Source organism: Piliocolobus tephrosceles, chromosome 1, assembly GCF_002776525.5.
Source record: "Piliocolobus tephrosceles isolate RC106 chromosome 1, ASM277652v3, whole genome shotgun sequence".
In the NCBI taxonomy this organism is placed as follows: domain Eukaryota; kingdom Metazoa; phylum Chordata; class Mammalia; order Primates; family Cercopithecidae; genus Piliocolobus; species Piliocolobus tephrosceles.
Window position 1 is genome coordinate 51,369,357 of NC_045434.1, and position 10,454 is coordinate 51,379,810.

The following is a 10,454-nucleotide window of genomic DNA, read 5'->3' on the forward strand; positions in this document are numbered from 1 at the left end:
CTAGAGATTTATTGCATGACTTTGTCCAAAATGCTAATAGAGATATGGACAATAAAGTCCATGCTCAGGTAGTCTCAGGTGGAAATAAGGAACTTATTGGGAACTGGAGCGAAGGTGACCTTTGCTATGTTTTAGCAAAGAGACTGACAGCATTTTGTACCTGTTCTAGAGTTTGTGGAACTTTAAACTTGAGAGAAATGATTTAGGGTATCTGGTAGAAGAAATTTCTAAGCAGCAAAACATTCAAGAGGTGACTTTTGGGCTGTTAAAGTCATTCAGTTTTATAAGGGAAGCAGAGTATAAAAGTTGGGAAAATGTGCAGTATGACAATGCAATAGAAAAGAAAATCCATTTACTGAGGAGAAATTCAAGCTGGCTGCAGAAATTTGCATAAGTCATGAAAAGCCAAATGTTAATCCCCAAGACAATGAGGAAAATGTCTCCAGGGCATATCAGAGGTCTTCACAGCAGCCCCTCCCATTACAGACCCTGAGACTGAGGAGGAAAACATTGTTTTGTGAGCCAAGTGTGGGGTCCCCCTGCTGTGTGCCACGTAGGGACTTGGTGTCCTTCATCCCAGCTTCTCCAGCCATAACTGAAAGGGGCCAATATAGAGCTTGGGACATGGCTTCAGAGGGTGTAAGTCCCAGGCTTTGGCAACTTAAACATTGTGATGAGCTTGTGAGTGCAAAGCAGTCAAGACTCGAGGTTTGGAAACCTCTGCCTAGATTTCAGAGAATGTATGGAAACACCTGGGTGTCCAGGTAGAAGTTTGCTACAGGAGCAGAATTCTCATGGAGAACTTCTGCTAGGGCAATGCAGAAGGGAAATGTGGGTCAGAGCCCCCACGCAGAGTCCATACTGGGGCACCACCTAGAGTAACTGTGAGAAGAGGGCCACCATCCTCCAGACATCAGAATGCTAGATCCACTAACAGCTTGCACTGTGTGCCTGGAAAAGCCATAGACACTCAATGCCAGCCCATGAAGGCAGCCTGGAGGGAGGCTACACCCTTCAAAGCCACAGTGGTGGAGCTGCTGAAGACCAGGGGGACCCACCTCTTGCATCAGCATGACCTGGGTGTGAAACATGGAGTCCAAGCAGATAATTTTGGAGCTTTAAGATTTGACTGCCTCTCTGGATTTTGGACTTACATGGGGCCAGTAGCTTTTTTGTTTTGGCCAATTTCTCCTATTTCGAATGACTGTATTTACCCAATGTCTGTATCTGCCTTGTAAATAGAAATTAACTAACTTGCTTTTGATATTACAGGCTCATAGGTGGAAAGGACTTGCCTTGTCTCAGATTTTGAAACTTTGGATTGTGGACTTTTGACTTACTGTTGAAATGAGTTAAGAATTTGGGGGGCTGTTGAGAAGGCATGATTGTTTTTGGAATGTGAGGACATGACATTTGGGAAGAGTCAGGGGAGAAATGATATGGTTTTGCTGTGTCCCTACCCAGAACCTCTCTTGGATTGTAACCCCCACGATTCTTATGTGGCATGGTGGAAAGTGATCGAATTATGGGTGCCAGTATTTCCTGCATTGTTCTCGTGATAGTGAATGAGCCTCACGAGATCTGATGGTTTTAAAAATGGTAGTTTCCCCGCACAATCTCTCTTTTTGCCTGCTGTCATCCATGTAAGATGTGACTTGCTCCTCCTTGCCTTCCACCCTGATTGTGAGGCTTCCCAAGCCATGTGGTACTGTTAAGTCAATTAAACCTCTCTCTTTTGTAAATTTCCCAGTCTTGGGTATATCTCTATTAGTAGCATGAATATAGACTAATACTCTTTGCTTACAATAATAATCTCTAACTCCTTCCATGTTGCTGCAAAGAACATGATCTCATTTCTTTTTATAGTTACATAGTATTCCATTGTATACATATACCATATTTTTAAACCCTGTCTAACATTGATGGGCATTTAGGTTGATTCCATGTCTTTGCTAATGTGAATATTTCTGCAGTGAACATACATGTGCATGTGTCTTTGTGACGGAAGAACTTATATTTCTTTAAGTATGTACCCAACGATTAGATAGCTGGGTCAAATGGTAATTCTGTTTTAAGCTCCTTGAGAAATCTCCAACTGTTTTCCTTAATGGCTGAACAAATCAACATTTCCACCAGCAGTAGCCAGCATCTGCTATTTTTTTTTTATTTTTTAATAATAGTCATTCTGACTGGTTTGAGTGTGTCTTTCGTGGTTTTTACTACATTTCTTTAATGATTAGTGATATTGAGCATTTTTTTCATATGATTTTGGCCACATATAATATCTTCTTTTGAAAATGGTCTGTTGATGTCCTCTGCCTACTTTGTAAAGGAGTTGTTTTTTGCTTGTAAATATTTTCAAGTTCCTTATAGATTCTAAATATTAGACCTTTGTCAGATGCATAGTTTGCCTATATTTTCTCCCATTCTGAAGGTTTTCTGTTTACTCTGTTGATAGTTTCTTTTGCTGTGCAGAAGCTCTAGTTTAATTAGATCCCATTTGTCAGTTTTATGCTTTTGTTGTGATTTCCTTTCGTATCTTTCTCATGAAATCTTTGCTTGTTCCTATGTTTGGGATGATATTTCCTAGGTTGTCTTTCAGGTTTTTTATAGTTTTGGGTTTAAATTCAAGTCTTTAGGCCATCCTGAGTTGATTTTTATATATGGTATAAAGAAGGGGTACAGATTCAATCCTCTGCGTATGGCTACCCAGTTATCCCAGCACCATATATTGAATAGGATGTTCTTTCCCCATTGCTTATTTTTGCCAATTTTGTCAAAGATGAGATGATTGTAGGTGTCTGGATTTATTTTGGGATTATCTATTATACTTCATTGTTTTATGGGTCTGTTTTTGCATCGGTACTATGATATTTTGGTTCCTGTAGCCTTGCAGTATCGTTTGAGGTCCAGTAATGTGATGCCTCCAGCTTTGTTCTTTTAGCTTGTTTGCCTTGGCTATTCAGGCTCTTTTTTAGTTCCATATGGATTTTAAAATCGTAAAAAAGTTGATGATTTTTTTCTAATTCTTTAAAGAATATCAGTTTAAGTTTGACAGGAGTATCATTGAATCTGTAACGTTCTTTGTGAAATACGGCCATTTTAAAATTTTGATTATTTCTATCCATGAGCATGGAATGTTTTTCCATTTATTTGTGTCATCTCTGATTTATTTGTGTTGAGTATTGTAATTCTTGTTGTAGAGGTGTTTCGTCTCCTTGGTTAGCTGTATTTTTTTTTCTTTTTGTGGTAATCGCGAATGGGATTGTATTCTTGATTTGACTCACAGTCAAACGTTGCTGAAGTTGTTTATCAGATCAAGGAGCTTTTGGATTTTTGCCTCTATGTTCATCAAGGATGTCAGCCTGAAGTTTTCTTGTTTTGTTGTGTCCCTGCCAGGTTTTAGTGTCAGAATAATTCTGGCCTCTAGACTGAGTTATGGAGGAGTTTATTCTTCTCAATTTCTTGGAATAGTTGCAGTAGAAATGATACTAGTTCTTTCATATACAGCTGGTATAATATGGCTGGGAATCCTTCTGAACATTGGGGAAAAGGTCTCCAGGGTATGTCAGCCCCTCCCATCACAGGCCCAGAGGCCTAAGAGAAAAAAGTTGTTTTGTGAGCCAGGCCCAGGCTTGCCATGCTGTGTGCAGCCTACGGACTTGGTGCCCTGCATTCCAGCCACTCTAGCCATGGCTGAAAAGGGTCAACATTAGAGCTTGGACCATGGCTTCAGAGGGTGCAAGCCTCAAGCCTTGGCAGCTTGTACTTGGTGTTGAGTCTGCGAGTGCGCAGAACTCAAGAATTGAGCTTTGGAAACCTCTGCCTAGATTTCAGAGAATGTATGGAAACACCTGGATGTCCAGGCAGAAGTTTGCTGTAAGGGTGGGCTCTCATGGAGAACCTCTGCTAGGGCAGTGTGGAAGGGAAATGTGGGGTCAGAGCCCCCACACAGAGTCCCTACTGGGGCACTGCCTACTGAAGCTGTGAGAAGAGAACCATCATCCACCAGAGCCCAGAATGCTAGATCCACCAATAGCTTGCACTGTGCACCTGGAAAAGCCACAGACACTTGATGCCAGCCTGTGAGAGCAGTCGCAGTCAAGAGGAGGGCTGTACCCTGCAAAGCCACAGGGGTGGAGCTGCCCAAGACCATGGGAAGCCACCTCTTGCATCATTATGATCTGGATGTGAGACAGGGAGTCAAAGGAGATCATTTCGGAGCTTTAAGATTTGACTGCCCAGCAGGATTGCAGACTTGCACGGGGTCAGTATCCCCTTTGTTTTGGCCAATCTCTCCCATTTGGAATGGCTGTATTTACCCAATGCCTACCCTCATGATATCTAGGAAGTAACTAACCTACTTTTGATTTTCCAGACTCATAGGTGGGAGGGACTTGCCTTATCTCAGATGAGACTTTGGACTGTGGCCTTTTGAGTTAATGACAAAATAAGTTAAGACTTTGGGGGACTGTTGATAAGGCGTTATTCATTTTGAAATGTGAGGAAGTGAGATTTGGGAGGGACCAGGTGAGGAATGATACGGTTTGGTTGTGTCCCCACCCAAATCTCATCTTGAATTCCCTTGTGGTGTGGGAAGGACACAGTGGGAGGTAATTGAATCATGGAGGAAATCTTTTTCATGCTGTTTTCATTATAGTGACTAAGTCTCATGAGATCTGATGGTTTTACAAAGAGGAATCTCCCTGCAAAGCTCTCTTTCTTTGCCTGCTGCCATCTATGTAAGATGTGACTTGCTCCTTCTTGCCTTCTGCTGTGATTGAGAGTCTTCCCCAGCCACATGGAACTATAAGTCCAATTAAACCTCTTTCTTTTGTAAATTGCCCAGTCTCGGGTATATCTTTATCAGCAGTGTGAAAACAGGCAATTATTTCATAGAACTAATGTTTGATTTTATTCACTTTCATCATATTTTGTTTTTGTTTTCTCCCTCCCATATTTCTATTATATTTATTAGTTTTTCTCACTTACGGTTTTTTTTTTTATTTGTTTATTTTTTCCAATAGATATTTTAATGTAAACTTAGATTATAAGTTTGAAATCTTTTAATTAAGTTTCGTAAGTTTCTTTCTAGTCACAGCTCTAGTTGCATTCAATGAGCTTCGGTACATTGTACTTTTGTTTTCATTTAGTTCAAAATAGTATCTATCTTGCCTTTAATTTCTTTGAACCATTGACTATTTGGTAGTATGGTATGTAATTTTCAATATTTTGGTATATTCCAAACTTGGTATTGTTATTTATTTAATTGTTGTAGATTCAGAGGGTACATGAGAAAGCCTGTTACAGGGATATATTACATAATGGTAAGATTGGTTTTCAGGTGTATCCATCACCCCAATAGTGAACATTGTACTCAACAGGTAATTTTTCAACCCTCTCTCTCCTACCAACCTCACCCATTTTGAAGTCCCCAGTGCCCCCCTTTTTTTTTTACTCTGCATGTCCATATGTACTCATAGTTTAGCCCCCTCCTATTATGACTGAGAACATACAATATTTGCTTATCTCTTTCTGTATTTTTTTAGAATCAAATTTCTGTATAAGTTTAATTATTTACAATTTGATAAAAATTTTAGTCTTTACAGAGTATGGTATATTTTGATGAATATTTTACACATACTTGAAAGTAATGTGTGTTTACCTGTTTTGGAGTATAGTTTTCTGTAAATACACACTAAATCATGTATCTTAATAAGGGAAGTATCAAGTCTTGTATTTTATTACATGATGATTTTTCTGCCCTGCACTATAAATTTCATAAGGGATATGGCTGAAATCTCCAACTGTGCCTTCTGTATTTACTTCATTGATTTGGTACCTTAATTTTAGAAATGTGTGTGTGTGTGTGTGTGTGTAGCAAGGGTTGTGTGTGTGTTATTTTTGTTTTTATTTATTTTTTGCTTTCTTGGTGGATTGGCCCTTGAACATTTATATCTCAAAATACTGTTAGCACTGAAATCTACTTTTCCTAATATTAATATAAGCCACTGCAGCTTGCTTTTGATTTTACGTTTGACCTTGTTTTCTTTTTATGTATTTTTATATTTAAAGTGGATTTTATGTAGATAGTATTTATGTTTTCCTTGCATTTTGTTTGTTTTCTGTCTTTCCAAATAGAATACAGGCTCAATAAAAGCAGGAAGGTTTTATCGTTTTCCACTAGAACAGTACTTTACAATCTGTGAGCAATAAAATACTTGCTGAATAAATACAATTCAATAGCTTCTTCATAAATTAAACTAATTAATATTTTAAAGCATTTAGAACACTGCTTGGAACATAAGCACCATATTTAATAATATAAGCACTACAAGTTAATGTAATGGTATCTGAAAATACAGCTAGTATTCATTCATTTAACCAAAAATTTTGTACCTTATATTTGATAGATAATATGGCAGGTTACCTTTGTGGCTTCTAAGATAAATTTTTCAATATTATTTTTCATCTTCTAGAACCAAACGGTGGATTCAATTTCTCTGAGCCTTAAATTCAGGCTGGTCTTGAGACTTATTAGAAAGTGTGAGAAATGACGTTGTTTCAGTTGTGATGCCTAAACAAATCTTCAAGATTCTTTTCTCCTTACTGGAATTTTGCTTCTAACATGTGAACAAACCCATATTAGGTTGTTCTAATCTGAGAACAATGAGAGGCAAGTGGAGAGAGGTGTAGCATACCAAGCTGCTCTCTGCCATCACCCAAACACCTGAGAGAATCTTCCCTAAGGTGAGTCATGTATCCCTCTGACACCTGACCACACCACAGATGCATGAGGTAAGCCCAAACATGACCAGAAACCCAGCTAACCTGAATACACTGAGCCAAACAAATGGCTGTATTTTTAAAGTGCTGAGTTTTGAGGTAACTGTTTTGCAAAATAGCTAACTGTATACAAAATATAAATTCTCCAGTACATCATATAGGACTTCAGCAGTGCCGGGTGTCAGACTGGAGAATGGGACCACTGGCCCTTAGGCTCTAAAATTTTTAAGACTCACGATTCAGAGAAGCACCAGCACCTCTTCTGTTGGGATGAGGAATTAGGCCCAACAAAATATTAATAATCAAACAATCACCTATATCCAAGTCCCATCATCCCAGTATTCAGTGTTGGGAACTTACCAGGCCCTAATCTTTTATCATCAGTAGCACACATCCTTGGTGTTTGAACAGAAGCATCAATCTGATTCATTATTAATGTTATTACTAATAGAAAAATTATATTAATTTTAGGACATTTTGCATATTATTTTATTAATATAATATATTAGAAAACTTTGGGAAATTTTTAGTGGCATAAACAGTAGTAAATATTATATTTTCCTTAAGGTTACAGAAGTATTGAAATAGATGAAAAAGCAATAAAAGACATTCAAGAAGTCTCAAAATAAAAATTTTCAGCAAAACCTTAGGCCATTAATTTTGTATTTTATAACAAATACTGTCTCATGATTTAGCCTATTTCAGTAAAAACCTTAGAAAATATTATAATAAAAAGAAGAGACTCAATTACAGAAAGGAAAAGAAGGGGGTTGTGTGACAAGAGAGAAAGAGACATACTATGAAACTTATGGTAACTTTCAGAGTGAATAAAAATGAGGTTATGAAATTCACACGTCTTGGTGACTAAGTTCAGAGAAAGTTGGGAGACATCATCTTTACAGAGGAATTAGGTAGAAATCCAATAGAAGACAGGCTAAAGACAGCTTGATTAGAAGAGAATGTTTATGTCTTCTGGCATTCGCATTCAGAAGAATTGTAAGGGAGTCTGCAACATTTTAAAATGTTCTTCTTATTAAAACAGTTGGGGGGTGGAGCAAGATGGCCGAATAGGAACAGCTCCAGTCTCCATCTCCCAGCGCGAGCGACACAGAAGACTGGTGATTTCTGCATTTTCAACTGAGGTACTGGGGTCATCTCACTCGGGAGTGCCAGACAATCGGTGCTGGTCAGCTGCTGCAGCCTGACCAGCGAGAGCTGAAGCAGGGCGAGGCATCACCTCACCTGGGAAGCGCAAGGGGGAAGGGAGTCCCTTTTCCTAGCCAGGGGAACTGAGACACACAACACCTGGAAAATCGGGTAACTCCCACCCCAATACTGCGCGGTAAGCACACTGGCACACCAGGAGAATATACCCCACACCTGGCCGGGAGGGTCCCACGCCCACGGAGCCTCCCTCCTTGCTAACACAGCAGTCTGCGGCAATCTAACTGCAAGGCAGCGGGAGGCTGGGGGAGGGGCGCCCGCCATCGCTGAGGCTTAAGTAGGTAAACAAAGCCGCTGGGAAGATGGAACTGGGTGGAGCTCACAGCAGCTCAAGGAAACCTGCCTGTCTCTGTAGACTCCGCCTCTGGGGGCAGGATGCAACTAAAAAATAACAGGGGAAGCAGCAGAGGTCTGTGCAGACATGAACAACTCTGTCTGAGAGTTTTGAAGAAAGCAGTGGATCTCCCAACACGGAGGTTGAGATCTGAGAAGGGGCAGGCTGCCTGCTCAAGTGGGTCACTGACCCCTGAGTAGCCTAACTGGGAGACATCCCCCACTAGGGGCAGTCTGACACCCCACACCTCACAGGGTGGAGTACACCCCTGAGAGGAAGCTTCCAAAGCAAGAATCAGACAGGTGCACTCGCTGTTCAGCAATATTCTATCTTCTGCAACCTCTGCTGCTGATACCCAGACAAACAGGGTCTGGAGTGGACCTCAAACAATCTCCAACAGACCTATAGCTGAGGGTCCTGACTGTCAGAAGGAAAACTGTCAAACAGGAAGGACACCTATACCAAAACCCCATCAGTACGTCACCATTATCAAAGACCAGAGACAGATAAAACCACAAAGATGGGGAAAAAGCAGGGCAGAAAAGCTGGAAATTCAAAAAATAAGAGCGCATCTCCCCCTGCAAAGGAGCACAGCCCATCGCCAGCAACGGATCAAAGTTGGTCAGAGAATGACTTTGACAAGATGAGAGAAGAAGGCTTCAGTCCATCAAACCTCTCAGAGCTAAAGGAGGAATTACGTACCCAGCGCAAAGAAACTAAAAATCTTGAAAAAAGAGTGGAAGAATTGACAGCTAGACTAATTAATGCAGAGAAGGTCATAAACGAAATGACAGAGATGAAAACCATGACAAGAGAAATACGTGACAAATGCACAAGCTTCAGCAACCGACTCGATCAACTAGAAGAAAGAGTATCAGCGATTGAGGATCAAATGAATGAAATGAAGCTAGAAGAGAAACCAAAAGAAAAAAGAAGAAAAAGAAATGAACAAAGCCTGCAAGAAGTATGGGATTATGTAAAAAGACCAAATCTACGTCTGATTGGGGTGCCTGAAAGTGAGGGGGAAAATGGAACCAAATTGGAAAACACTCTTCAGGATATCATCCAGGAGAACTTCCCCAACCTAGCAGGGCAGGCCAACATTCAAATTCAGGAAATACAGAGAACGCCACAAAGATACTCCTCCAGAAGAGCAACTCCAAGACACATAATTGCCAGATTCACCAAAGTTGAAATGAAGGAAAAAATCTTAAGGGCAGCCAGAGAGAAAGGTCAGGTTACCCACAAAGGGAAGCCCATCAGACTGACAACAGATCTCTCGGCAGAAACTCTATAAGCCAGAAGAGAGTGGGGGCCAATATTCAACGTTCTTAAAGAAAAGAATTTTCAACCCAGAATTTCATATCCAGCCAAACTAAGTTTCATAAGTGAAGGAGAAATAAAATCCTTTACAGATAAGCAAATGCTTAGAGATTTTGTCACCACCAGGCCTGCCTTACAAGAGACCCTGAAGGAAGCCCTAAACATGGAAAGGAACAACCAGTACCAGCCATTGCAAAAACATGCCAAAATGTAAAGACCATCGAGGCTAGGAAGAAACTGCATCAACTAATGAGCAAAATAACCAGTTAATAGCATAATGGCAGGATCAAGTTCACACATAACAATATTAACCTTAAATGTAAATGGACTAAATGCTCCAATTAAAAGACACAGACTGGCAAACTGGATAAAGAGTCAAGACCCATCAGTCTGCTGTATTCAGGAGACCCATCTCACATGCAGAGACATACATAGGCTCAAAATAAAGGAATGGAGGAAGATCTACCAAGCAAATGGAGAACAAAAAAAAGCAGGGGTTGCAATCCTAGTCTCTGATAAACAGACATTAAACCATCAAAGATCAAAAGAGACAAAGAAGGCCATTACATAATGGTAAAGGGATCAATTCAACAGGAAGAGCTAACTATCCTAAATATATATGCACCCAATACAGGAGCACCCAGATTCATAAAGCAAGTCCTTAGAGACTTACAAAGAGACTTAGACTCCCATACAATAATAATGGGAGACTTCAACACTCCACTGTCAACATTAGACAGATCAACGAGACAGAAAGTTAACAAGGATATCCAGGAATTGAACTCAT